The sequence below is a fragment of the Equus caballus genome, chromosome 2 (assembly GCF_041296265.1).
Source record: "Equus caballus isolate H_3958 breed thoroughbred chromosome 2, TB-T2T, whole genome shotgun sequence".
Lineage (NCBI taxonomy): Eukaryota > Metazoa > Chordata > Mammalia > Perissodactyla > Equidae > Equus > Equus caballus.
In genome coordinates this window covers 117,404,555-117,429,232 of record NC_091685.1, presented here as the reverse complement: position 1 = coordinate 117,429,232, position 24,678 = coordinate 117,404,555, and the positions used below count along the sequence as shown (strand labels likewise).

The 24,678-nt window shown below is 34.3% G+C and overlaps 1 protein-coding gene across 2 annotated transcripts in view; it reads right to left on the bottom strand.

Moving 5' to 3' along the window:
• Positions 1-24,678, bottom strand: part of NDST4 (N-deacetylase and N-sulfotransferase 4) — a 388,880-nt gene that overhangs the window by 253,842 nt on the left and 110,360 nt on the right. Inside the window, exon 1 of one of the 2 annotated variants that reach the window (XM_005607874.4) lies at positions 7,430-7,881. The exons of the other annotated variant lie outside the window; for it this stretch is intronic. The gene's annotated coding sequence lies outside the window, so the exon portion shown is untranslated. Of the gene's footprint in view, positions 1-7,429; positions 7,882-24,678 lie in introns of those variants that run through there. 2 annotated transcript variants of the gene reach the window in all.

Genomic DNA, 24,678 nt, shown 5'->3' with positions numbered 1-24,678 from the left:
ACAGAAGCCAGAAGTATCTTTCTTATTCATGCATCTAATCTTTAGATATTTTCTTTCTTGGACTGGCTCAAAGACCAGCAAAACCAATATATTTAAATTTTAAAAAGTCAATCCTTCGCTTAATTAGGATATTTACCATTTCCTTATTTAAGAGATTATACAGCTTGTAAATGATCCTTTTATGAAAAGTTGCTTTTACACTCTAGAGCACGTCCTGAGTAATATATGCCCGCTAGGTCTCTTTACCCAATCATTATTTACGTGCATTTTGTTGAGCAGCCTTCTAACCAACTGCTAGACCTGGGTTTCAGGTGGGCAGAGCAATCACTCTAAAGCATTTACCTCACTCCTCCTACTTACGCGGTGAAAAACAAGAAACCTTGGTAACTGCCATTCGTCTCCTTCCCAAAGCCAAAATTCCTTCCGCAGAAGCCTTCTGGATACTCGGCACTCCAACCTGTGTTGGTTGCTTCGATTGACTGGAATCTCACTGATTTTTAGAATGTATTGTTTTTCCTGATATTGCATAGAAACAACCTCCAAATATCCTTCATATGTTGGTTCTCTGGTGTCACATAACATAAAACAAATTCCTTTTTCACAAAAAAGAAAATAATTCTGCAACACATATAGGTAACTATGCTCTTCCTCTACAGTCTTTTTTTCTTTAAATATCTTCTCTGTTTCTTCAACTGGTGCTCATATGACATACTTCCCACACGTCTCCTCATTTTTTACATTTATCAAACTTTGCTAATTGCCTATAGGTCAAGCATTCTCTAAGCATTCCTGCCATCACAATCTTTTGGTTAAATTGGGGGCACTGATACATACACAGTAATTACACTTTAAGGTAATAGGTACTGTGATACAACTGAGAGAGTAGGGCAGGGACAATGGTCCACCCTGGGCGAAAAGGAAGGTCAGAGAAAGCTGCTCCTAATATGAGGCACCAGGAACCTGAGACTGGTCAATAGGCCAGATGATGTTAGACCTGTGCTAAGCAGGATTACTGATCACTGTTTCTTTGATGTTAGTAGTGTGATTATGTTAATTAACTTTGTTTGCATTAGCATTATATTAGTCATCTTATTTCTGGTTCTTGTTGAGTTTGAAGTACTTTTGAAAAATGGTGAATTTAAAAAAAATTCAATAATTACAGTTATCCCTCTGTAATTTCACTATGTAAAGTCCATTACTCTGGCCAACTGAGTGATCTTTTAGAATTTTGGTTCTTACACACACCAATTTGTGAGAATGAGATAGGGGACCCCTTCTGCTGCTGCTGAAGTTTTAATAATAGCATTAACTCTCAGGCTGTAGGGAAAAATACAATAATTTGAGATAATTTACTCACATACTACTTTTCAAATACCTTAGAACTGTAAACAGTAGAAGTAAAGAATTATATTTTCTAAAACTGATCAGTCTTTTACTTTCCAGAGAAAGAAATTCTGTGCCATATCCTAAGCTCTATTAAACAATTTCACAGAACTGAGGATGATCATCAATAGGCAGAGTCAAAATTCAGCCTGTCAGCTTGCATGTTACAAGAAGCTGCTACTCCTTATCACATTTTTCTACAAGATGAAGTAATGTTCTCAGTTGGGCATGTAACTTTTAAATAGATTTTCTGAGTGTCAATTTATCAGAAAGGTATTTCCTGATCAGCTCTATAGCTCTCACTTACACCTTTAACCTACCACCGTGATTTATTCATCTTCATAGTACGACAGCCCTATCAGAGGGGCTTATTTCTTTACTGCCTGTTTTCTCCCACCAGAATGTAAGCCTCCTGAGAGCTGTTTTGTTCACCTTAGCATCCTGAATGCTATCTGGCACATATTTAAAATAATGGATAATAATATTTATCATTATCATTATGAACATTACAGGACAAAAAGGAAAGGCTATTTTCTCTGTTTAAAGTGGAAAACATGTCCAGATGGAGAAACAGAGCAACTTAAGTACTAAATCGAGTTCAACCTCGATTGACCAATTTGAGCATCATTTTTGTGGTTAAGAAGTTGCCTTATTCCAAGGAAAGCGGGTGCACAAACTGAGATATCAGGAGCCATAATGCTTTAAATTAATTAATGTCTAATTTTAAAATAATTGCCTGTGTTTAATTTTACTTAATGTAGTATGTGAAATCTCAACTGGATTGATATAACTATTAGTGAAAGACTGGTTGGGAAACAAATGCAATTTAAATTCTGATTCTAATTCTTCCCTTGAACTTTAGAGTAATGAATAGAATTAGGACTTTTACATGCGTTCACAGGAGCATATGCATCCCTGCATCTGTTTCCTTTCCTTCTATTAATCTTTAGTGTCACTATATTTATTTCTGAGGTTTAAATGATTTTTATGTAGGCGTGAAAGACTATTCAGTACATCAAGAAGAAGAACTCTTTTGAGATGTCTGATGAAATATGACAAATTCTGTGCATCAGCAGTCTACAACCGAATTTCTGATTCAGGAATGGAGTCAAGCCAAAGCATCTTAATGTGCAAAATAGTTTTCCCTCTCTCTTTTTCTTCCATTAGTATGGCAGTCGGTTGGTCCTTGGGCTACATATGAATGCTACCACGTTTTAACTACTAAATATAAAAATGATTTATGGGCATTTAAAATACTAGTATAAGGATTATTTACACTTATTATTTTATTTTTGCCACTAAGCTGCTTCTGCTGTGTGAAAAAGAGTCCACTGACAATGAAAAGGAATATGGAAAGGGAGCAAAGGACTCTTCTTAAACAATTTAGTAAATTAAATGGGAATTCATAGATGGGAGAACAGCCAATATTTTAAGGCCGACATCACTATTTCTCTGACATGATGAATTTCCCATCCTACCTTATCTTTCTTTTATTGTTTAGTGAACTTTACCCACTTTTTCTGTGCGTTTTTCCCAACCACTCCCGTGTTCAAACTTGGCCATTAGATAACTGCTGTCATACTAAACATGAGTGGTTTGGTCCTAGACTTTGCAAGAGGGTATTTAAGCTTAGGCGGCAAAAATGAAGAGAGGAAAGAAGGAAGGGAGGAGGGAGGAAAGGAAGAAAGGAGAGAAGGGAAGAAGGGAAGGAGAGAGAAAGGGAGGGAGGAGAGGATGGAGAGAAAGAAGAAAACAGGAAAAGGGAAGGGAAGAGAGAGGAAGGGAAAGGAAAGAAGAATGAAAAAGAGGGGAAAAAAGAAGAAAGGAGCTAGTGAAGAAAGAATAAGGAAGCATCTTTACATTTATTTTTTTGCTTGAACACACTGGACTTGGCCAGCTAACTTTGAGCTTCCACAAGGCTATGATGGAAGATAAATTCTACTAAAGACTTCTAATGAGGAGGCTAAATATTTTAAATAAAGCACAACACAAGTTCATCTGGCAATGGAATGTCCGAAAAGGGAATATTTGGGAAGCGGTGGGAAGAAGAAGTGTATGCCTGTGTGTGTGTGTATGTGTGTGTGTGTGTGTGTGTGTGTGTGTGTGTTAGCTTGCTAAAAGTTACTTTCTTGCTGAACTCTTCAAATATTGAAAGCAACAATTTCTAAGAAGTGTAAAACTTGAGTTTGGCACAGAAATCTCAATTCTACAACTTAATAGAGTCTTCGGCTCTGTTTTCTCAAATATCCTAAGCACATTATCAGATTAGGTTCTCAAGCATTCAAATATAGTATTTTTTTAGTTCTTTATTGTCTTCTCATGTTTCCTTAATTCCAATTAATTAGTCGTGATTATCGCTTAGTATTAATGAAGTATCTTAAATTTATCTGCAGAAAAAATATTTCTAAAGTAGTCTATATATGCAAATTTCCTCAATGAGTCACTTGCAAGCCAATATTTGTCAAATGAAGGTTATTTTGTTATAATCTATTTCATGGCCTGAATTATATGGATACTCATGAATACAGGCAATTTATGAGAAAGCAAAGGAAATAAATATATCAAGTCACATCTTCAAATGTTTTTACCAGTAGGAATGGAGAGTAAGTTACCATTCACATTTTAAAAAAATCTATTTGTCTTGAAATGCCCAAAGCCACTGATGTGTTTGGATTTCAATATCAGACTATTTTGGGTTTTTGGAAAGTGTGTTATCAAGTCAATATTATTCTAAAATAAATCTGAGATTTGTCAACTCTAGAGTGTGATAGCATTCCTTAGAAAACTGAGATAAAGAAAGCTTGGAAAAAGGGCTGTATTTATAAAAATTCTGCATTGCACTGACACCTCAAACTTCTGAAGATTACTGAAAATGACTAAAAACAGAGTGCATTTAACACAGCCTGTAACAGCATAGCTGAAAGTTTCCTGAGGTGTTAAGAAAAGGTTGGCTAAATCTGACTCCATGATGGCTGAAGGCAGTGGCATCATGTCTGACACCTGACCCACATCTCTCACTTCATAAACTTAAAATAAATCAATGGACAACATAGTTTCTCTTTTTCTTAGTTACTTGGAGTACATATTGGATGAGTATTTCTCTTTTGTTGTCTGGCTTCACAAGACATATACTGCAACAGTGTTAGTATGCCTACTTCTATTGTAAATTTTACTGGGCCAGTTACTTTCCGAAAACCTTTACACTTCTTCCTCGGGGCATGTATCCATATGTGGCATTTCTGATTGCTCTATCATCTCCAAGATAATGGTTAGACAATGCATTTCATCTTTATTTCCCTTTCTGCTCTTGTGTATAAGCAGTGTTTTACAGGAGTTTCTGCCAGGTTTATTTACATTTTTCATTAGAGCAACATTTAATAAAGACGGAAACTTTATTACTTTAAAAGTTTACTCCTCTTGGAAAATAAATTTGTTTCTTAAATATCCCACAGTTTGTGCTACAGAAAAAAGTAACACTTAGGTTAGACTTTAAACAATAATGCATTATCAATGAATTTCAGCCCAGAGAGAATTAGCCTTCTGGGTGCCAGCTTCTCTATCTTGGCTTCCAACCAGTGCTGATATTCAAGCTTGATTTTATAAGTTTCCCCAGCTGCTGTCAAAATCTGGGGAGGCAGCACCAGCTAGAACCTTCCAGCTTGCATGGCATGCTAAATGCTTCTCTGTTCCTCTCCCTGAGTAATTGGTACGATATGATGCACAGAAAGTTTGATCTTTGGGTTTTATTCCCAATGGCACGTTTCCCACTCAAACAGAACGTGGAAGGGGATCATATCAACATTACACCTTTTGGGGACAAATACTTTACTGGGTTAGAGACATTTATTTAGCACTTTTAAGAAGTAATGTTAGCGTTGAGATTGAATTAAGAAATGAAGTTTATTTGAAATCCAGTTACAAAATGATTTTTAGGGGAAGAAAGACTAAGTATAACATTTTAATACTCAAAGAAGATATAAAAGATTGTCCTTTTCTGAGGTGAACATATATATGAGCATATGTTTCTATTTTGGTTATCAACTATGGAAACTCCAAATTACAATTTTATATATTTATATAAAATAGTCTCCAATTACTTCCTTTTGATATTTAAGGAAAACCATTTAAATGGACACATTTCTTAGATAACTTCAGCTAGCAGAAAACAAAATGCATTTTATATCCATTTCCAAGTTTATTGAAAGGAAAATAAATATTGAAATCCTCATGAAGCTTTTACCTTTTTTATTTAGAACAGTGCCTGAGTGTCTAAATTGCACATATATTTCCCTCTATCGGTGATTTTCATGTTAATAAATCATACACATTATAATTTTTTCAAAGGATTTTCTAAGCATCAATCTTAGTGCTGACCAACTGTCATTAAGATACAGAGAAAAAAACAAAGACTATTTCTCATAGTGTTCAATTTCCAAAAATCTTCCCTTTTAGCTTATCATGAGACTTCTATCAATGTAAGTGCTGTGTGATATTGACCATCAAAGGTAAATATTCACAGGATTCCTTACTCTAAAAATGTCTACAATCGGAGCAGGTATTAAATTCCCATTCTTTGTCTTGAGATAAATGTAAATGGCAAATATATTTTGCTTACTAATCATTTACTTTTTTTCCTGAATTCCAGTTGAAGACAGACTGTTTAAATCAGTGGACTTTAGAGTCTACATACATTTGCTTCACAAAAAAACTGTAATCGACATAACACCTACCTGGCATCTGGACATAGCTAACCGGAATGTTTTTAATAGAAGAAATTAAACTTATTCTTTTGAGATGAAAAAAACACCTTTTTAAATCTTTGTGGGGAAAAATCACTGCCTCCTACTTTTGGGGAAATTCAACCAATTACAGTAACTTTAGTCTTCATCTATTTTCTCTTGTGGTAAGAAACTCACAGGATTTGAACCATGAAGTTGGTGAGAGAATGAATAACTAAAATCATTAAGAAAACTCATCAGTATCTTTGTATGTAAATTACTTTAAAACATTTATGATCTAGAGTTGATGAAAAATATCCTGATAGAAGACACCATGGAGGCAAGAAAAGGTGAATTTGAAAAAGACATGATAAAGTATAAACTACTGAAACTTTTTCAGAGCTATATTATGACTCACATTATAACCTATCGTAATAAACCAAATATATTATCACTTGAAAATACTATGATAGTAACTGTGAAAAATACAGTATTTTTTTAATTAGGACAAATTACAAGGAATATACAGGTTTAAGGTTTCCTTTTTATTTAGTTTTCTCCAACAGAGATATTAGAAGGGATGAGTAAAATCATATTTAAATAACCTTTTTTATTTTCCAACTTATTCTGTGCATGAGGAATTTGGAGGTATTTACAGGTACAGAATAAAGCTGAATTTGTTCTCCTGGGAAACTATGCTTATGGCATATGATATATATTGCTCCAAGAATTTATTTTTCTTTCCTAACAGGAGCTGGTAGGAAAGCATCTACTTCTTTAAAAGCAATTTGTGACTATTATACAATTTCCAATGTCTGTGACAGCTGTTTCTCTAAAGCAGACCGTCAGAATAGAGCATGCCTGTAAATCTCAGGTCCCAAAGAGAGGAGTTCCAATCTTGAGTAATTTGAATGCCATGTTATCAGTAACACTTCTCAGGGAAACATTTATAACCCCACAGTTTAGATGCTGAATTTGTAATAACGACATTTTCAATATGAAAAGGCTAAAATTGTTATCAAGTGAGGGGTTTATTATGTACATGTTCTGATAACAGTTTAAAATACTTCAAGTGCTATCTCTTTTTTCAGGCAGGACTGTATTTTCCATTTATAGTGCAAATATAACTTCTATAAAGCACAATGTCAGGTAAGCACACATGCTGAAAAGGGAGATTGAATTTGGCTTAAAACTACTACCTGCTTCTACATAAGTCTTTCACAAATAAAACTTTATTGTGTTCAACTTGTTTACATAGCTAAGCAACTAAGCAACATATATTCATTTATGGTACACGCCTCGGTTTCAGCAAATTAGCAATAACTTACCTAGAGAAGCATTTCAATTTTTTTCCCTTTTCCTAACTTGAATTTGTCCGGAGTTAGAAAATGAGATATCCAGTATTCAGATTTACTTGGCTCCAGGTTAATTAGAAGGAGCTTTCAGTTCATACAGTGTGCCTCAACAATCTTCCGAGAGCACTCTTTAGCTCCAGTCCTAGCATCTGAACTCTTCCAGCAGAGTCTCTTTTTATTTACACACACATTGTCCTTTTCAAAACAAGCAGCCAGCTGGAATGATTCAAACCTCTGTTCAGCACACCGTTAAAATGCAGCTTCCTTCTTGGACACGAGCGTTACTCCAGGGAGCGGACCGAGGACAGCAAAAAGGCTATGAGGTATGAGAACTATGTAATCACCGGAATACCAGCTGCTCCTGCTCGGCTGCTGCTCCTGCGGCTGTGCTTGTTGGTTAGCTGTAGTCGGTCTTTCCCTCCCTCTCTTTCTCTCACATCTCCAGAACTATAAAGGCAGTTCTGCCGGATTATGATTGGCAGAAACAGCCAATTCCTTCAGCTAATCATCCTCAAGACTTTCAAGGACCTAGAGCTGTTGTGATGTCATCCACTCAGTGGGATGTTACACATGAATACATTCCAATAGAAGCTAATTCAGCGATCAGCTGCATTCCTCTCACACCACGGGGATTGATTAGATGCTCCTTGAGGATTTGCATAATCTTTCATTGTACAGTTGGACTATTTCCTATGAAATTCGAGAGTAAAATTCCACTTTGCAGCTATGACACTGTACCAAAAGATTCTTCTGGGTTAAAAAAGAAAAGTTCAAGACAGGGTTTTCTGAAGTAAATGCATGCCAAACATGTGAATTATGAATTTATGAAAAGCCAACAATGAGCAGTAAGAAACTTGGAGAAATATTGGTGACCTACATAGTCCTGAAATTAATAACAATATTCTGGACCATAATAGATGCTGAAAGAAAAGAAAGAGTAGCCATGTGTGTGTGTGTATGTGTGTGTGTGTGTGTAGTATGAATTGTTTTATTAACTGAGGTAAATTACTGGATTATTATGGAAAAAAGTTCTCTCCTCTCCTGAGCATGGACAAAAATTGCCTCCGTGTCTCACTTTTCTCTTGGCAATATAAGATGAAGATGATTTGCTCTTCGCTCTCTACTAACTCATAAAGATATTACAAATTACATTTATACACTTTATGTAAAATTCCTTACACTTTTCCTTCAAATAGCAGGTAAAAGTAAAGTGCTTTCAAGTGTATTTCTTCATTCCAGGCTATATAATTCCCTAGGCTCTTCTTGCTTCAGTACCTTCTTTAGTCTCCATCACTTAATTTAGTGAAATAAGATGACCTAATGACAGTTTAATCCAAGATCCCTTATAGGCTGGAGAACAGAGCTGCTAACTTCTCTCAGACCCAAAGTACCCTTTTAGTGTGCCCTTTTAGTGTGTGCGTGTCTTTGGTTATAAAGAATTCTGCTTGAATTTCTGGGGCGGCATCAGTGACCCTTTCGGTATGCTGCGGGGGAAGGGTTGTCCCTCAAAACACAGCATCTATTGATGATGACATGTACTTTTGGATGAATAATTTTAATGCACCCAGTGTTACTAGAGTTATTATACTGCATAAGGTTTTGAGGGTCAGCAAGCTGTAGATATATGCTAGAGAGGATAGAAAGAAATCCAGTAAATTAAAAAGAACATCTACCAGTTATTTCAAAACTTATGAACACTATCACTAATAGATCATATATCATGTGTCAGTTATTTTTTCAGGGGTGCAGGCTAAAAATGTACTCAAGCAGAAATTTGTATTTTAAAAGTGCTCAAAGAAGAGTTCAAGAACTACGTACTACCTTTAAGAAGCTTTGGAATATAAAGATGCATTTCAAAATCAAATGAGAATTTCCATTGTGATATACATTAAATTTAAAAATGGATAAATTACAATCAAATATTTTAATGATGTCTCAATAAAATAATTATTATTAAACAACATCATGCCAAACATCAACTACTGAGAAAGAAAATAAAATACATAAAAAAGCTGATTGAAGGTTTTATGTAGTTTTTCATACTAATATTGCCTTTTTATTTATTTATTTAGGTTTAGTCATCATTCTTCTCTTACTTACACAAAAATGGAAAGAAATATTATTTTAAAATACTCAGTTCTTTATTTTATTGACATATTTCTACTTCATAAGTCAATAAAAAATGCCACTTTATCAGAGTAATTTCAGTTATTGGAACCAAATGACAACACAGTGATTTTGATCGCAAAACATGGCATTAACACGTGGACCAGGATTTACATCCTCAGCACCGGTGATAACTATAGTTGGTGTTAACTGATTACAAGTGAAAGTTTTCATCAGTTTTTTCTCCAGGATTAGTCCAAAGCAATGCTTGTAGCTGAAGAAACATCATATCATTTGGAGTGAAATGAATAATAAAGTGAAAGCACTGTGAATATAAACGTGTTATATATCGTATTGATGGAAGATGCTCTGAACACAAAATTCTCACATAAACTGCTTTTAAACATCTGTTGAACACTAACTTCAAAAACAAGAAATCCCAAAATTCTGGGTTCAAATTCATAGTAGGAAGAGGGAAAAAAAGAGTTTACTTTTCTTTTCTTATTGTTTACTCAGAAATAAACTAAAATTTGGGGACAGAGGGTCTCATCAGGTGTACACATGTATAAATGATGGAAACCAACCAAAAAGTGCTTTCTGTCAAACTCCTGGGGAGAGTTTGAGAAATTCAGTGTTCATACTAAACAATAAAAATAAAATAATCCCAAAAGTACCTTGAATAATTTTCTTATAATTTCCTTTGTATTTTGTATTTTCCTATGATTTAAAAAAACTTACTTGTGAAATTATTGTTTCATCATTTTCTAATCTTTTGTGTGAGGGAAGTGATCCTGAGTGTTGTGAGCAGGGAATGTGATATGCAAGACAAGATAGGGAAGAATTATTTTCTCAAAGTGTTATTTAATCGCTTAACTTGTATTCCACAAATGAGAAGGCCGCGCATTGTCAGATATGGCATCTATCTGGTTAGCTTATAATAACACACATCATGCAAAGCATTTGTCCAACTGCTCATAGTTGAATTCTATTTTTTTTTGACACTCCATGAAGTGTGACATAATTTTTCCTTTATCTATTAAGACGTAGGTCCAGACATATACTAAGTCCTAAATGGATCTTTATTAAATTGAATTAAATTTGTTGAACTAATACATTTTTGGATCTCCACATATTTTTATTCAATTGGTATCAAACCTCTTTTTTCAAGTGAGTTGCTTTAAAAGTTCAAAAACTGCGTCATATGCATGGTTTTGAAATTGTAAAAATAAAAAACTTTAAAAATATTCTGTAATACTCACGTAAAATGTATATAAAGCATATAAGGTATAAATCAATGCCTATTTATTCAATAGAAGAAACAGAAAACAAAACCAAACACATTTATTAAAAAAGATAACTCGCTTTTTTGTTTATATGTCAACTCATTTTTTACAGTGAAGCTCAGTGTAATTATATCTACTAATAGAAACATTAGATTTCAGAAAAATTTAGTAAGTTTAACAATTTCTAAAATTTCTATGCATTATTTTCTCATTATTTTCCTTTTTGTTGATTGTTGCTAGGGGCAAGTTTTAAATCCATGCATCTAAAATAAACAGAAATTTGCAAAGAAAATGCCAAAGAAATCTTTCCGAGTACTTTGTAATTTCTATCTTTTAAAAACTTCACATCCATGTACAGATAAGTAGAAGATATTATAGCTTTAAATATACATTTTTATTTTTCTAAGTTTCATTTCTCTTCCTAATTCTTACTGCAAAAATGACAACTTTGAATGAAGACAACTAATTTAATTTACAATTTAAACTATTAAAGCTTATGCATACAGGATTCTATGACCATGATACAACTTTCTGTCCCCTTTCTTTGCAATTACTACTAACTTTTTTATCGTGAGCAACTTTCCAGTTGTCCCAACTAACATGAAAGGCTCTGACTAACTCTTTTTTAAAGAAAAAAGCCTGAATAGAAGAAACTGCTATGTCAAAGTCTATGCCTTAGGGGGACGGGGGAGGGAGTGGGGGGAGGAGGGAAGTCTCTAATTGGGCTGAGTGACAAATACAAAACCCTTTTTTTAGGAGAAAAAAATAAACCCTTCTGCTAGTCAGATAAGAACTCCTAAGAGAAAAAAAGAGTATCAAGGGGCATAAAGTCAGTTTTACTCCATTAGAATCATACACATGATGAGAAAAATTAGTGCCATAGAGCATCATTTCTATAATAAGGACTCCAGTCACCGACTTAAATGTTATCGTATCACACATCTGGATCTCTTGTTAGCAAGCTATGGAGAGAGGGCAAAAAATGGGATCCTCAGGTTGGAAGAAAGAACCTTCTTGCCAGTATCACTATAGTGCATTGTTTTAGCAAGAGAAAAATTGGCATGTTACTGATTCAAATAAGTCCTTTGAAGATGCAAAGCTTGAAAGGTCAAGTAAGGGAACAAACAGACTAAACAGTCCAAGTCCAGTTTGGCTGACAACTGCCTAAAGGAACGCGATTTTTAATAAGTAGCAGATGTTGGCCAAAGCATCTCTGAATCACAAAAATCTTTGTTGTGCAGTGAAAGGGTCGCCCACAAGGGAGACCCTTGCTGACGGGAGGGAGGACAGCAGAAATTAAATTTACCATTGTTCCATTTCTGATCCTTGCTATGAGAATTGTCAGTGAATTTCCCTTTTTAAGGCTTCACAAAGGTGGATAGTGTTCATAAAGTACATTAATCAGGCCACAACTCCAGTGGGCATCTCTTATCAGAGGAGAATCTTTAAATACTGCAGTGTGTCAGTACGGATGGGGTGTCTACAATCTGGAGTTTTACTTTGTTTCTTCATTTCTCTTTCTATGTGCTTTGTAATGTGTTGGCCAAAATTTCGTTATAGTTTAACGGCAACTTCCTTTTGAGTTAGGACTTTTAAGGTCTTATATGTCAGGTGATTTTATATCCTCTGATTTAAAGTCCCAAATGTTCAAAATAAGAAACCTACTTGGAGACCAGAATCCTGGCATCATGGTGATAAATCGGTAAAAACTCTTCCTGTCCTATAGGGTATTGTGTTTCATCTGTTAGCAAATTTCTTTTATCTTAGGTATCCTGATATCATTTGTTTTCTGTCTGTTCCAGTCCTTCAGGGACAGGCATCTCATTTACGAGCTACTCCTGCTAATGCTCTGAGCAACATGGGAAATCTTAATGTTTCACCAAGCCTTCATAAATCAGCTCCAGTGCCTCACTCTAAATTACCATCACTCTGGGATATTTCACTGGATGCTCCCATTCTTTCTCCTATTTGGCTTAGTATAGAGGTGTGTGTGTTGGGGCTGGGAGTTAAGAGGATGAGTTGTGAGCAATGGTATAACAACATGATGTTTGAAAGCTAGCCAGCAATGGTTGAAAGCCTCCTTTATTCTTGAAAGGTGATATGAGTAAACATATTAGATATAATGACTGGGGCCAGGCTGAACTCCATGACCTGTAAGTCCACTGGTACCTTCTGTAACCAGTTAGCAGTAAGGTATACAGCACTACATTGCTACCACTGTCTGTCTTAGAGACACACACTAATTTTGAGTCTCAATCATAACCCCAGAAATGAAGTCTTTGCTTTTTGAGGACAGAGATCGTTACCTTTTTTTTTTTTGGAGTGTTGTATCCTCAATACTTGGGGCAGTACCATTGTATAGAGTAGATATTTTCACTTAAATAATAAACTTATGAATGAATGAATGTATGGTGGCAACTCAGAGCTAGGAAATGGGAGATGGGTGTACCAACATTTCACATAAAACTATATTTTCAATGCATACACTGAACCAGTTCAGTATTCTACAAATGGAAGCACCAACTCATTTCAAAATGAAGATACAAAGATGCATTATAAAGCAATTTTCCCCACGGATAAGAAAACCCAGATTAGTTTTCCTTTTTAGAACTGATGTCATTTAAGTCTCCCTAATATCACTAGTGAATAAAAAGATTTTAGTAAGAATAAAGTCTTCATTCTTTAAATATTTAAAAATTTTAATATATATTTAATTTGATTTGTATTTTTGGAATCAAAAGAATGACATTGTAATTTCTAAATGCTCCATCATATAATGTGATTTGTATATCTTCTATGTTATAACAAATATCATTTTACTTAAAGTTTCCCCTTTCTGAATAGAAATTATCATACATGAAATGATTATGAATTAACTGGAAATAAATGCAGTACTCTGAATACAGAGACATTTTGCCAAAAGAAAACAAAACAAATAATCAAATGCAACATAAAATAAATTAAAATAAAGTAAAATGAAGTCTGTAATGAATAAAGTAAAATAATACTTATGAACACACTAGATAATAAAGAAATGATAAATTTGTTTGCCAGCCTAGTTGTTTATGTCTGTTAGAGGGTGGAGAAGAGAGAACTAATTAAATTTAGAGGGTAAAAAAAGCATGTGATGACCACAGAGGTGCATCAAAGAATATACTTATCACTCTGCTAAAATCCTCACTATTTTAGGTTCCCATAGAGGGCAATATTGTATAAAAGATGGTGAACCAAGAATCTGCCAATTCATCTCTGTTGATATGGTTTAAAAAAAACTGCTGTTGCCATAAATTTGATGCTGTACTTCCCCTCCAACTTTGACTAACATGTAAAATGATGCACACAAACACAGAGCGGAGACTCATCAAAAGCAAAGAAAATTAATTTGGTATCCTGCTTACTGGTAGATTGCTTCAGTGAATAGCCTCCTGTTTCACCTATAATTGGACTCAATCACTGAATCTCAAATAGTATATTGCATTCTATCATACAACTGCTCTCTCTCTCTCTCTCTATATATATAGCCATTTAGTTTAACAGCAATATTATGAAATAGTGCCTTCTTCATCCCTGGAAAAGAAAAGTGAACTACAAACAAAATGAAAGCCATGTCTATCTTTCAAATCTAGCATCACTGAGTCACAAAAATCTGTGTTGAGTAGTGAAAGGGCAGCACATGAGTGAGACCGTGTGTGAGGTGGGGGAGGACAGTAGAAATTACCCAGGGATAAAACCCCAGTGTAGCTTACGTCCTGTGGGGTCTCTAGGGATATGGCCAAAGTGCAGGGATGGAGTGTGGAGTGTGCAAAGCTGTACTTAGCTGTAGATCTCAAAGTTATTTCTATTACTAACTACACATGCACTCTTTTACCTTCCTATCTCTCTTATAACTCCAAAAATGGTTTCTTTGCCATAAGTCCTTTCCTCTCAAAGAGGGTAAATATAATTACAACTTAAAGCATTTACTCATCAACTGACCTTTATAGTAACTGCTAATTTGTGTTGAGCTTGTAATGAAATTAGTAAAGGAGGGACATTGTGCATTATCTAATACCGTTAAATCATGATACTACTTTTTTTTTTTAGAGATTTTATTTTTTTCCTTCCCAAAGCCCCCCGGTACACAGCTGTACATTCTTCGTTGTGGGTCCTTCTAGTTGTGGCATGTGGGACGCCGCCTCAGCGTGTCTCGATGAGCAGTGCCATGTCCGTGCCCAGGATTCGAACCAACGAAACACTGGGCTGCCTGCAGTGGAGCACGTGAACTTAACCACTCAGCCATGGGGCCAGCCCTTCACGATACTACTTTAAACATCTAGTTACCTATACTTTTCAACATACATGGTGACATGGAGTACATGGAGTTATGGGGAGTGCTCTAACAGTCTATCAGATAAGCCTCAGATGCAATTCTGGAAGCGAGATGACTTTCCAAGTTCCCCTTGTTATGAGATGTCCTTTCCAAGATTATGGTGATGATGTCATGTAGGAAGTATTTTAGGGCTAACATAAACGAACTAAAATGAATAAAACTGTAAGTCAGATTTTCAGCCCCTTAGTCATAAGAATAGAAAACTAGACTTTTTGTTTAGGATATTGCTTTGTACATGAACGTCAAATAAAAGTAAAATAAATTGTTTAGTTCAAATTAAGTTATGCTAATCTTTAAAATAAAGTCCGTTACTTGTCAAGTACAACTTTTCAAGTCTAAATAATTAATATTCCCCAATATGCCAAACTAAGATGTGTGTATGCGTGCTTGTGTGTATGTGTGCACATGTGTGTGTTTGCAATTAAGCAAGAGCTCCATTTGGAACGATCTGGTTTATATCCCTATCTGAGATTTCCAGATTACCTTAGAAGGAGTTCTTTCCCCAGCATGAATCACTATTTGGTCTGGCCCTTCCATGTCTCCTGTTAGGGTGTTGTAGGCAAAAAGGCTATTTGCTGAATTTGACTTTCTCGGTCACTGCCGTCAGCAGAGGTTTGTTTCAATACGCTTGCTTTCATCATACATTCAATGACAAATCATGTCATCTTCAAATCATTTTAAAAAGTATGTTAGAGTTTACAAAAGATGTCTCATAGATTGTTTTGAGTCTCACAATGATCCTATGATTAGTGCAGTGTTGTCTACATTGTAAAGGTTAGAACATTGAGACACGAGCAGCAAATCTGGACTCTACAAGAGAACTCAGAGACTCCTAGCCCTGTTACCTTTCCACTATACCAAAGAGTTTCTCTGAGTGAATTTCTGTCGAGAATGCTCCTTTATGTAACTCTGTTAGCCTGGTGGGCTTTCAGGTAGCCATCTGAAACCCTATACTCTATAATACACTTGATGGGATAGGAGTGATGCATTCAACCTTGGCAAGTTATCAATCATTTGGCAATTGGCAAGTTATCAATAATTTGGCAGCATTCAGGTTTTAATATCTGCTCCACAAATATCTTATATACAAAAACTTATCTATATCAGACCTGGTCTAAAAGCCAGTATAGCAAGAACTATTTAAGTTAGACTTTAGACATACTAAGTGGTATGGGATCATAGCCATTGAAATGTTCTAATGGTAGAAATAAAATGAGGGAAATTTATGAGATTTTATTTTCTGTATACTTTAATTTAAATTATACAATTTCTTTTTCTGGTTTGAAAAAGAAGTATAAAGCAGAGAATTTCTCAGATCCATGCTATGATATCACAATCTAGGTTACTGGTTGTAGAATTTTTGTGACTCACAGCACAAACACACACACACACACACAGTAGAAGCAAGCATCTCATAAAAACAATTCTTACTATAACTATGTGCAGTGCATTTAGTACTTTCTTTTTTGTTCTATTGCATTCTTTTCCCTTTCATAAATATTTTGAAATTCTGATCTTACTTTATTAAGGTAAATGCACAAAGTGGCCTATATTTTGAAAAATACAAATCTAGATTCACTATATATCTATGCAATACTGAATATAAAAAGATCAAGTCATTTCCACGGTTTTATAGTTAGAACTTTTCCTAATTTTTCCATTCGGCTGACTATTTTTATAATCTTAACAGCACATTGTTTTCATTTCACAAAGTGGCTGTTAATAGATGATGTTATTCTTTGGAGAATAGAGAGTCAAAGAGGCAGGCCAGGTTAACGTATGAACATAGAAACAAATGGAGCTTTGAATTATACAATAATAACATAGCCTCTTAGTGTAGACTACAACAGAATAACTAATATGTTAATTCCCTTTAGAAATTTAATTGCTTGCAGTTATAAATTTATAGACAAACACTTAGAAATCCCGAACTTCCAATTAAAGGGAGACATGAGTTGCCATAGAGCCAGGGAAGGAAGCAGTCGGTATTTTTTCATGATTATTTGTGGTAAAACAGAAAGTCCATACTTTATTGCAGCATAGAAATCTTACTGCTACCTTATAAGGCCAAAATGATTTTAGAGTGCCACTATTTAAGCTCATTTTAGTTCTGCACTGTCTATAGTGACACTAGCTTCAACCTAACTCTAAAATTTAAAGAAAATGCTTTTCTTTTGTGAAATGTGCAGCCATGAGTAAGGAAAAAAAATCAGTGCTTCAAAATAAAGAGAAAAGAAGGATAATGTGGTGGAAGGCATTATTGGCTCCACTTCTTTACTCTTGCCAGTATTAACGTCTTTTGTCACGTGACTTTATTGTTCCTCCCAGTAAGAGAGCTACCATATTTTGATTCTGCTATATATGTGTATTGGCCAATAGAATGAAGAGAAAGTGACATTATGCTGGTCCAAGCTGAAGCCTGAGAGGCATTATGTGTTTCTACTTACTCTCTTCAAATGTCATTATCACTGTAAAAAGAACATGCCTGGACGTGTGGACCAACATTGCCCAGCTAAGACGTCCTAGCCAAGCCAGCTTAGAGCAGAGCCCTAGCTGACCTATAGATACATGAGCAAGCCTCGTCAACACTACCAGAGCCCAGCCAGATCAACTGACCCCAGCTGATCTGCTGATTCATAAGCAACACAGGAGAACAGAAACAGAGGCAGACCGTATTAATGCAATGGGCGTAAAAATAAATGGAGCTTTGAGTTATATATTAACATTGCCCTCATTATGTAAATAATAACAGAATAGTAATAGTAATAGTGTTCATAGTAATTCACTTTAGTACTACAATTGTTTGCCTTTATGAAGTTTCAGTTGATAAGCACTTGGAAATTCAAATCTTAACACCTTTAAGGAATAAAATAAATGTATATTTAAGCTGCTGAATTTTGATTAGTTTGTTACACAGAATTATTTAACTTACCTATAAAGTTGGTTTCCTCTGTGTCTAAAACCATTTTTAAAAGATCTTATTCTACTTTATAGATTATGTGAGTTGAAGCAAGGAAATATAAATATCACACGTTTTCTTATCAGTAGAATTTATTATATGATTTTGAAAATAATTTTTTATCTATATTAAGAGTTTTTGAAAAAACACACTTTTTTAAATGTGAGTAAATTTGAAGATTTTTCTTGGCTCTGTTTAGTTCTGCAATTTCCATAAATCCAACACATTCTATATTGCTTAAATTTGCTATTTTATTACAAAGGTAAAGATGGAGCTCAAAGTAGACATGTCACTCATAGTCTCAACAGGAAATTTTTCTTCCCAGTTAAGACATGGAATAAAATCCACATTAGAAAACAGTTAAAAACAAAACAAAACATTTTTCTTTGGTACTATATGATCCTAAATTTATGAAGGAAGACATTTTTTGACTGGTGCCATTTGTGAAAGGATTAGAGAACCATTAATTTTACTGTAAAGCAGGAACTATGAAGAAAGTGGACAATTATAATAAAATGCATTAATAACTAAAGACACTCAAACTAAGTTTTTGTGTCGGGGTGATGCAGTCTTCTTGAAGTGAGGAAAAACTAATATTTCATTGATTCATACTGACAGGATCATTATTCTTTGCCCAGTCAAAAATGTGAAACAAATACAGAATGAAACACAGAAGCAAACAAACAATAACCACATAGTTTGATTTCTGACTTGAATAAGGTAGCTGCTGATTTGCCATTTCCTCTTTTTGTTAAAATTAACTGAAGACATATTAATACTTCTACATAAGAAATATATTGACAAACGGTTAGCATACATCAAATCCTTCATCTTTTGGATTCTAAGAGATGGGAATAACAATAACTCCCAAATAATAACATGAAGTAGTTGTAATGACCTCAACAGTAATAGTGCCACCACTAATCTCACCAGGGAACAGCAGTGATAACAATAACAGCCACTAGTTTTTCTGGAACCCAGATAGGGGTCAGGCAATGTGTTAAATGGTTTGAGCTTCCTTTATGAGAATATATTCAAATTTTTAAATAAAATCTAGGCCACGTTGGGAAAGGTCTTGGATGAACCTTTTTGAGAGCACGGATTATGTAAATCTAGGCATTTATAGCCCACAATGAGTTAAGAAATAAAAATAAAGGAGAAAATGAAGAGGAGAAGCAAAGTAAGAAGAGACTAGAAACGAAGCTACAGCGTCATGGTTCTTATAGAAAACACTGAGTGAGCCTCCTAAGCAACTTACTTTTACTGACTCACTGAATCCCCATTGGAAAAACCTCCTCATAAGATACAAATGAGAATATGAGAACACAGAAGCGTTAAAGATCTAGATTGCCCAAGGTGTAGAGTTGGCATCTGCACATGGTTTGCCCAGCTCCTGAGTTCAGGATTTTAACCTCAATGCCACACAAATAGAAAAAGAGCACTAAAATGGCAAGACTGTTTGCCTCTTTCCCCTCATACTATTCAAAGCACTATTAAATCCTCAAATAACTTATATTTTAAAATGTCTGAATTCTGAAACAGAACAATGTCACAGTGGAAAACAAAGCAAAACATTAAATTACTACCAAGATAACTTTAGAAGCAATTCATTAAAAACAAAGGAATAGCTCTGCCAGATGACAATCAATAAATTGAATAAATCAATAGCAAATTGAAAGGAATGCCAGAACAAGACTTAAGGATGTATCTAATGCATGAGAAACCTATAAGTAAATTGGCTTATGCAACCTGGGTTGACATGGGTGGTTCTGGTTAATTCCTATTGCAGGCATCCTGTCTACCTGGCTTAGCATTTTCCTGGATTTTTTGTTTTCTTTAAACAAAGCATAAGTATTAATAGTTGCATAAACCAGCATGAGGTTGATGGACTCCCACTTGTTGCTCCCAGCTTCTGCCATCTTCTCCTCTTGTGTCATGTGAGACACACGTACAAAGCACAGAGTTCTTACTTTAACACATGGTTAAAAATGAGGGACGATAGTAATGACATATCTTTTATTTCTTGTGCTTTCATAGAGTTTAAAGAGATTATAGAGAGTAGTTAAAATATTCTTTCTACAGTGCTATATTGTACAGAATACAATATTCTTCTATATTCTTGCAGTATATTGTATAATTTACAACTATTTTTATTACTACCTGAAAATGCTTTTCTATTTTGCAGTAGTGCTTTTCTGCAGCAAAGAGATAAAAAGCCTGTGCACAGGGGAGAGCCCAGTGGCGTAGTGGTTAAGTTTGTGTGCTCCAATTTGGTAGCCTGGGGCTTGCAGGTTCGGATCCCAGGCATGGACCTCTGCACTGATCAGCAAGCTATGGTATGGCTGCATCTCATATACAAAATAGAGGAAGATTGCCACAGATGTTGGCTCAGCAACAATCTTCCTCAAGTAAAAAGAGGAAGATTGGCAACAGATGTTAGCTCAGGGCCAATCATCTTACCCCCCTCAAAAAAAAGTCAATGTACAATGAAAAACACTTATTTAATTTTTGTAAAAAAGCTGATAAATGTCTACATTTATCATCTACTAAGACTATTGTGATATCTTTTCCTATAAAACAACCCCTGTAAATCTGCTATATAAGCTCCAGGATCTATTTGAAACATTATAGTTAGTTTAATTAGAATGTGCCCCACGACGATGATTTATCATACAGAGCTCCAAAAAGGCATTTACATATCATTTTGTGAAGTATGAGTTTTCATTTTGATCATTTGACTTCTCCTAAGTTAACTTTTATCATTTCAATTATAAGTTGTCTTCTGTATGAAATGAAATCTGTTAGTATCAGCCCTTTAGAAGAAAAATAATATCACAGAAAGTTAAAATGATGTCATTTGAAGACAGTACATTCAGATATTTAAAATATAATCAGAAAAGTTAAATCTAATAATGGTTCAAATATTTTTGGAATCAAAGTAAAGCTACTGAAAGTTGATGTGACATTTGATATTATTGTAAATGTTAGTATAAACTCAATATTGAAGACAAAAGAAACATTTTACAATTAAAAGTGCAAATTTTGGTAGAGCAGAGCATCATGGTAAAACAATATACTTGAAATCAGTTGTGGTGCATACATAATTCGTGATTGATTCTGAACAATCTCTAATATTTTCCAAATGTAAAGAGGTGTACTTGTCATAACCTCCAAATATTTGTGTATATATATAAACATGTATAGCTAGAGTAACCGGGCTATGGTGTTTTTGTAAAGTTGGTAGCTGAGATATACATATATATATAAATTTTAGCTTAGCTGTATGTGCTTTCTTGCTGCGTGTCATCAATCAGATTTCAGAGAAGTTGGACCTTTGAAAAACTATTTGTAAATCCACCTAAATGACCTACAATGATATTTAAATTGTTAATGAGTTAGCCCTCCTTACTTCATTTGAATCTTTTTCTATTGCATTTAGGAAACCTTAAGAAAGCATTTCAAGAAGAGAATATTAAAAATTCCTCAGTTTTCAAGATTTCCTGGCATAATTATTAACTACAAAATTTACAAATAGAAAAACATTGAAATTAAGCTCTCTAAAGGCAAAAGTGGTACTGAGTAAATCAAATTATGTGAGCTCATAGAGTGTATAAAATTGAATTTTTGAGTTATATACTTGTACTTTGTGATATCTTGACTTGTAGGAAGAACTTTTCTATTTCATTGCCTATAGTTATCTTCTGCATTAGAATGGGATAAAATTGTGACCTACCATTCTAAAGCAGCTAATTTTCTTGAAACAGTCAAAATAATCACAATTAGAGACAGCTTGCCTTGAAATAAAAGCTGCTGATAAAAGGTACTCTGAAAGAGGTCAAAAGAATGTACTTCTGAAAATACTGTACACTTCTATTTAAAAAATGGAATAGAAAGGATCCATTTAGGAGGTATCTCAATGTCCCTAGAGAGAATATTTTCTCAATTAAAAATTATATGGTCTGCAGAGAAGAGTTAATTAAAGGTGTGAACAATTAAAATTTATTAAATATGGAACAGCTCTGAAGATCATTGCAGGCAACATAATAAAAATATTAGAGTAAAATACCACTGTAAAAGTGTATTCTTCAGAAAAATATTCATGACACATTAGAATATTCTTCAGAAAATATTCACTAAGAAACTGATTTAAGTATATGAATATGTATCAATAATTATTACTTGGCTTTTATTTTTACTCATTATGAAGAGGTTTTTAAAAAGTTTGCTTTAATGAACATGGTATACAGATGTTAATTTTCACATCTTTTGGAAAGAAATTTATTTTTGAAAATCCTTTCAGAATAAGATGTTTTTATAGGTCAATTGATTTATAAAGCTAAAGTGTTGGAAAATAAATATATACTTAAAATGCATAGTTTTTGTTACTTTAAATGCCACCTTGTGGTCTTTAAAGTGCTGTGCTATAGACATGAAATAATATCTTTGATGCATAGGAAATGCACAAGCTGAATCGTAGTGGTCCTCCGTAGTGAAAACTCAATAGTTTCTCACATTTTGCTGCGGGGGCATATTTGCTATGTTTTGCTAAATGTAGGTATCCTTACTCAATGCATATGCGCTCTGGTCACCTCTGCAGGCTCTCTCACAAAAGAATTGTTTTCCAGTAGAATTAGTCTGTCTCCATATTCAAAAGGCACTCTTAGTGAATTAAACTTGACATAATACATCAACCAACCTCTTGTAGGCATAAAAATGAAACTAGGAGTGTATTGCAGTAGAGTAGATTCCCAGTGTAAAGATTCAGAAAACTTGGATTCCTCGGTCTGATTCTTAACAAATTGGATCTTGGATCATAACATGTTTGCACATGTTTCCTTTGGACGTGAAACCTACACCCACACTCTTTACTATCTACAATACAGCAATGTTATCTTCTACTCCTGAAACTTCTGCCCAGTAAGATATAAGTTGCAAGTGACTTTGTTATTTGTTTCAGGGACCCCCCCAAAAGATCAATTTAAAGGAACATCAAAGTGGTTGAACTTTTCAATAGGTAACATCAAATGACTGTTTACTCTCTGAGATTCTTTGAGATCCGTGTCTCAAATCCTTACCATGATGATTCCAACAATCCTAAACTATTTTATCATGATCATTATCCAATGCTAATCATGTCCTTCCCAATCTCGACACTGAAATATGACAAAAGTCTTATGAATGTCCAAGCTTCACCCTCTCCTCTGACACAAGAGTACGGCTGTCAAAGCAGTGCTCACCCTGTCACTGGTTAACAATTATTAAGGCATAAAGGTCTTCCTGCCACTGTCAATGGGAACTTCATGTTGTATGCAACCTTTAATATTGTCTAAATACACCCTGAAGAGGATATCTAGCATTATACAGTTACAATTCAATTAATTTCTTAAAAAAGAAATGTTCTTTAAATCATAAAATGGCATTTTGAAGGAGTTCTAAAAGATACCAAAATATCACTGGTGTTTGGAATGAGATGCTTTGAATTTGATTTTAAAAGATTCAAGTTCATTAAGAGAAGATTCTTCTTTTATGAAAAATAAGATGGAACTCAGCATTTTGAAAAGAGAAAGCCAGGTACATTATCCTTACAATGACCCATTCGCTGATGTGAGAAAACAGCTGATATTTCGGAGAAAGGGTGTGAAATGAGACAATTAGGATAAAAAATTTGTCTTTGCAAACTTTTTCTTTTCTATTCATTTTTTAAAATTTTTATAAGGTTTTCAAAACATCGATATGAGAATTCAGTTTTAAAGGAAACTAAGGAAAGGCAATTTTGTCTACACTTAAGGTTGATCTGTAAAGGGGAGCAACATGACTTTGGGACTGGATAAAAGGGATATTCAATGTGAACACTACAAAGATAAGTTGCCAGTCCTACTGGTTCACTACTCCCTGTTAAATCTTCCCTACTAAAATTTTGATGGATTTGCATTTTGTAGAAGCAAAAGCAAAAACAAAAACAAAACACCCAACAAATTTCCCAGTTCCCACTCAATGTTGAGGTGACAGTGTTGAGTGCCCAAACTCAGTCTTGATGCTGTTTCACAAAAGAACTGTCAGGCCTGAACTGAGGGTTTCAACAAGAAATGTTTTCCTACACATCTCTGTCTGAGGGATACGATACCTGAGAGAAAGAGATTTCGAGTAAATAATTTCTGTGCTCATAAATATTCAGAAAATCAATGCTAAAATTCATATTACAAAGATGATCAGTTATTTGGATTAATGAGAAGAGAATCAATCAGTGAAAACTTCATGTTAGTCATTTCCATAATGAAATAGAAGAAAATCATAAGGTAATGTCAAAAATAGTGTCTTGTGTTAAATAGGATGATTTGAAGGAATAGTGATTATTAAAGATCTGACTACATATCTTATCTGTTCAAAATATGGTCATTTTTTTTTTTAGTGTTTGTTTGTTATAAAAGTATATGGGGAATTTCCTGTGAGAGAGAAACAAGAGATAGTACCAGAAAAATTATATTTGAAATTATAGAAAACCTTT